Below are 5,751 nucleotides of genomic sequence, written 5' to 3'. Positions count from 1 at the left end.
TTTCCATCCAGCCCTCTGAATCTCTGCCTGACTTCCAAGGTCACACTGTTGATCACTGCTATCCGATTGGGTTTGTATATGTGAGAAGGAATTAAGGCTTTGAGGATCATTTGAGATCAAGGTGAAGAACGATGTATTTCCGGGATAAGGAGTTTGCCATTTATGCTCAAAGCAATGAGGGAACATTGAAATTGTATGGACAGTGAGTGGCATATCAAAGCGTGTTTTACAATGATTCATTTCTGTTTCAGTGGATTTATAGTTCAACATACCAAAACTGGAGTGGTATTAACTATTGTGTTCCTTTATAAAATTTAATTCACACTGCGGGTATGGCTCATATATTACCAAACACATGGTAATTTCATTGAAAGAACAAAACTGAGGAATTTTCAAATTGTTCATTTTTACTCCTCTTTTTGAGGAAGTTTGAAACACATGAAAGCTTTAAATTTGCTATTGCAAGATATTAAACTAAAATTATCATGTATCATGTATTTTCTTCAAAAAAACACTATTTTAGAGCTGTTTTAGGGTCACATCAAAATGGAGAGGAAGGTAGAGTGGTTTCCCATGCTTCTCCTACCCCCCACACATGCACAGCCTTCTCTATCAACATCTCCCTCCAGAATGGTACATTTGTTATAATCCCTGAAACTACATTGATATGTCCTATATTTTCTACCAGTTGATCAAAGCACACACTATTTGCTTCCTAAGTCAAACATATAATTGGAATAAGCCAATTCTAGTTTTTAAAACTTTAGCATATTCTATTTTTATAACTTTGTCTAAGACTGTGTTACTGTATACCATGTTCAAACAGTAATAGGGTGGTAAGTGAAATAGAAAGTTCTAAGATTTTATGGCAGACTTTTCCCTATAAAATTTTAAAGAAATGTCAAGCACATTAAACCAGATAACCACTGAAATGTGTACATGCAAGTCTTCCAGACTTCAAAAATATAATGCTTTTAGACAGGCTTTGTTGTGTGGTTGTTCTGAATCTTCTTGGCATTTAAAGCAAATACCAGGCTCAAAAAAAGTCAGTTTCATTATAATAAGAGCCAACATTGACTGAGCCTATATTATGATTCAGGCATTGTTTATTCATTCATTCATTCATTCATTCATTCATGTCACAAATGTTTGCTGAGGATCTAATAAATGCTAGACCACTCTTGGCAATATTCTAAATGCTGGTTATGTAGCACTGAATAAGACAGACAAATAGCTTGACATAATGAAACTTTCACCTAGCAGAGAAGGTATATTTGTCCATTGTTTTCGGGGCTTTTTTAATATATGAGGTGGTATTATATATCTTCTGCTGATGAGAATGATAAAACTAATGAAGAGGAGGGAGAGAGAAGATAATCGTAGATGTGCATGCCATGATCAAGTGAGAAGGGAAGAAGGGAAGGAAATAGAGTGCATATACATTTTTCTGGCCTTAAAATTTATGTCCTTTCCATTCCACCATATTGTTTTTGAAAAACTATATATATACATACACATATACACATATATTACATATACTATATATATGTAATACACACACGCACATTTGTGTATCTTCATCCTCCTTGGCATTCTACATGTATATACGTCTACCTGTTCTCATGTATGTATACAAGTGCTATGGAGGATAGAAACGGTATTGTTTAGAGACCCAGTTAGTAAATTAAGCATAAATGTTTTAAATGTAAGTACTGTAATTTCAAGCAGAGTTGTAGAATGGATAAATATATAATAGACATAATAGACACATATATAACACATACACTGTATATAACATATATACATTTGAGTTTATACATAACTATATGAATATATTTGCTCTTTTAAAGTCATCAAAATGTTATAGTTATGTTTAGACCACTTCAAGGTGAAGGATAAAGAAAATGTCTCATTTTCCGGGGAATAATGGCAGTACTGATCTGGATCTCTTGATACCAGGAAAGCTTTTTTGCAAGATTAAATGGGATTACCACCAACAGGCCCATGGCATGTTTGGTTTCAAATTAAAATATAGAAACCTTATTACCAAAATTTACATTGCTGCCTTAACCTTCATCTAATTTTGCTGATCCCACGGCCTCGAATAGACAGCAGTGCTAGAGAACTGCACACACCTTTCTTTGTCATCCCACTCAGAAGCCCCTGGTCACTCTGGAGGAAAAGCAGATGCATGAATTTTAAATTGCTCATCACATTCACGTTTTTCTTTAAAAAAGTGTATTACAAATCAATATTTTATTCATGAAAACATTAAACATTATATTAGTACCAAAACATTTTATAGAACCTTGAAATTTATTCTAAAGCGGAGGGTTTCTTTTTGCTTTCTGCCTAAGTACTGTCCTATAACTGAAACACTTCCCAAAACCAGTGACGGCAGCTTCATTCTCTAACAGAAACAATTTACCTGGACTCTCTGCAGACAAGAGCTTAACCCCAAGGAATTGCATTAACTGGCAACAAGCTTTGTGAGGAGACAGAGGGGACTTGGTTTTTCACCTTCTCCCACAGGGAATGACTTTCACTGTCATTTACAGGAGCCTGGACATAAAGGGTGGGGCTTCAAAGTGAAACATGGAGATAAGTTATTTTGATATATTCTCAATGTTCCATTCTTCTCCAGTCCTTGAAAATTCTTCACTCATATATAAATGATCAAATGAAATAATTGAAGCCAGAGAAGAAGACCATGTTACTGAGTCCAACATGCTTACCCACATGTATTTAAATATTACAGAACAATATATTGATGGTTATGGCCTCAAAGTGAAGGACAATGTGTCCAGTTTGCCATCAGATCACATTGCTCTATAGATTCTGATTCAGAAAATGTTCTCATGCAGAATATTCTTTAAGTTTCACAAATTTATCCATCTGAAATGTTCTCTAGTAGTGCCCTAACTTAGCTTTTAGATCCAGAAAAAATAAGATGGAAGAAAATATCCTTGGCTTATTTATTCCCTAGAAAAGAGGATAGTTTTATATACTTTACTCTCAATTTATGGCAGACAGACAATTCAACATGTTTCTATTTTTTCAAGTATAAAACACTGGAAGTGTATGTGTGCACTAAGAAAGAAGAAATTCTTCCCAAAACATGAGCACCATATGACCAGATCCTTGGAGGTAATATAGAATGCCTGGATCACAATGGAAAATTTAGAAGATGGTTATTAAGATTAAAGATCTAAAAATTGAGAGATGAAGGATTCTGCCAACTTTAGTGCTGTCACAAATAGACTTCCCCTGTAGCTGACACAGAGAGAGAGCGAGTACTAGGTTATAGAAAAATGTGCTCTGAGAAGCTGTGCAGGCACCACCAGCTTGCTGCGGCCTTACAGTATAATGTCCAAGAGAAAGATCATGCAAATCGTAAATTTAAGTCACACACATAGTTTTAAATGTTCAAGTAGCCATTTCTAAAAGAAAGATAAAATTAATTTCAATGAGGTCTTTGAACCTGGGGCACCTGGGTGGCTCAGTCAGTTAGGCAGTCAACTTCAGCTCAGGTCCCGATCACACATATCATGAGTTCGAGCCCGGAGTCAGGCTCTCTGTTGTCAGTGCAGAGCCTGATCCTTTGTTCCCCCACCCCCATCTGCTCCCTCTGTTTCTCCCTCTCTCTCTCTCTCTCCCTCTCAAAAATGAATAAACATTTATGTAAACAAACAAATAAATAAATAAATAAAATCATTTAACCCAAGATATCTAAAATATATTTTTTTAATGTTTATTTTTGAGAGAGAGAGAAAGAGAGACAGAGCACAAGCAGGGGAGGGGCAGAGAGAGACGGAGACATAGAATCCCAAGCAGGGTCCAGGCTCTGAGCTGTCAGCACAGAGCCCTACAAGGGGCTCAAACTCGCCACCCATGAGATCATGACCTAAGCTGAAGTTGGACACTTAACCAACCGAGCCACCCAGGCGCCCCCCAATATATCTAAAATATTATCATTTGAACATATAGTCAATAAAACGTTATTGAAATATTTGCATACGTTTTTTCATATTAAGTCTTCAAAATACATTGGGTATTCACACTTACATCTCAGTTGGACTAATGACCTTTCATGGGCTCCACAGCCGCACGTGGCCAGTGGCTGTCATTACAGACAGTGGTTTAGAGCCTGAACACACACAAAGACTTTCTCATTTTGTTCTCGTCTCTCTCTCTTCTTTCTTTCTTTTCTTTCCTTCCTTTGTTTCTTCTCTTGCCTTCTGTCTCTCTTCCTTTCTCTCTCTCCTTCCGAGTCTGTGCATGCTATGTACTGAGGATACAATAGCAAGCGATATAGGCCTATGTCATAAATTACAAAAACATTGCCTTCTTTCCAAAAAAAAATTAAAAGCACTACTTAAAGATACATAAAATAAGGGTGCCTGGATGGTTCAGTGGGTTGAGTGTCCAATCTCGTGGTTTGTGAGTTCGAGCCCCGTGTCAGACCCTGTGCTGACAGAGCCTAGAGCCTTTGGATTCTGTGTCCTCCTCTCTCTCTGCTCCTCTCCCACTCATGCTCTGTCTCTTTCTCTCTCAAAAATAAACATTAAAAAATATAAAGATACATAAAACAGTATACACTAGTTTCAATTCAGCCACAAATGTGGCTACGAGTTTTCTGGCAGCTGAGAGAAGGTGACAAACATTATCGGTTACACAATTCACAGTATACATGATCCAGAGTCACTAAGATAAACTCAAACCGGTTTCTTCAGAGGAGAATTACTCTCCTCTGACTTTATAAATCTAGTCTTTTTTAAAATTTTTTAATGTTTTTTATTTATTTCTGAGAGAGAGAGAGACAGCATGAGCAGGGAAGGGTCAGAGAGAGAGGGAGACACAAAATCCAAAGCAGCCTCCAGGCTCTGAGCTGTCAGCACAGAGCCCAACACAGGGCTCGAACCCAGGAACCATGAGATCATGACCTGAGCTGAAGTCAGATGCTTAACCGACTGAGCCACCCAGACACCCCTATAAATCTAAAGTCTTACAAATCAGTGTATGAATACAACATGGTAGACTGCTCTATAAGGGTGCATGTGATGCTTTTTCACTGCAGGTCTCCAGCTGTATAACATGTAAGAAATGCAATGATCTCACACAATACCCATGAAAAAACCTGATTTTTGTAAAATGACTTGGATCCTGGAAAAAAATTGTTTAATGAAACTCTTAGTATTGTTTTATTATTGAATACATTTTATTCGATTCAAATTCCTGAACAGTTGACTGGCCTTCTTTGTTACAGATACAAAAGCAAAGAGCCTCTAACCTAGAAAGGCAACAACAATTTCACAGAGCTAAAACCAAAACTTGTGAACAGAAGATCACGAAAACCCATTAAAAACTTAATACAAAAGATGCACGCTGTATTTTTTATAATAAATAAATGAATATAGAGGACAAATTTCACTTACACATTGCCATACTCACAAAGTATGAAGAGCTTATAAAAAGGGAAGTGCCTTAGATTGAGGTTCTTTGAGAACTGAAATTCATTCATTTTATGTGACACAAAGGGGGAGATTCATGTGGCTTACCTACAAAATGTGCTGAAAATGTTTTTTGCCCCGTCATTTATTTATCTTAGAGGAATAGAGTTTTATTTATTTTTTATTTTTTTAAGGTTTTATTTATTTTTGAGAGAGAAAGAGAGACAGCGTGAGCAGGGGAGGGGCAGAGAGAGAGGGAGACACAGAATCTGAAGCAGGCTCCAGGCTCTGAGCTAGCTGT

The 5,751-nt window shown here is 36.9% G+C and overlaps 1 long non-coding RNA gene across 1 annotated transcript; it reads left to right on the top strand.

Moving 5' to 3' along the window:
- On the top strand, nucleotides 1-5,353 carry LOC144219944 (uncharacterized). Its single transcript, XR_013331547.1, has 3 exons — nucleotides 1-121; nucleotides 3,063-3,147; nucleotides 5,267-5,353. It is a non-coding gene; the product is annotated as an uncharacterized LOC144219944 (long non-coding RNA).
- The last annotated feature ends 398 nt before the right edge of the window (nucleotides 5,354-5,751 follow it).

This window comes from Crocuta crocuta, unplaced genomic scaffold (assembly GCF_008692635.1).
Source record: "Crocuta crocuta isolate KB4526 unplaced genomic scaffold, BGI_CrCroc_1.0 scaffold189, whole genome shotgun sequence".
Taxonomy (NCBI): Eukaryota; Metazoa; Chordata; class Mammalia; order Carnivora; family Hyaenidae; genus Crocuta; species Crocuta crocuta.
This window is presented reverse-complemented; position numbering and strand designations above follow the sequence as displayed.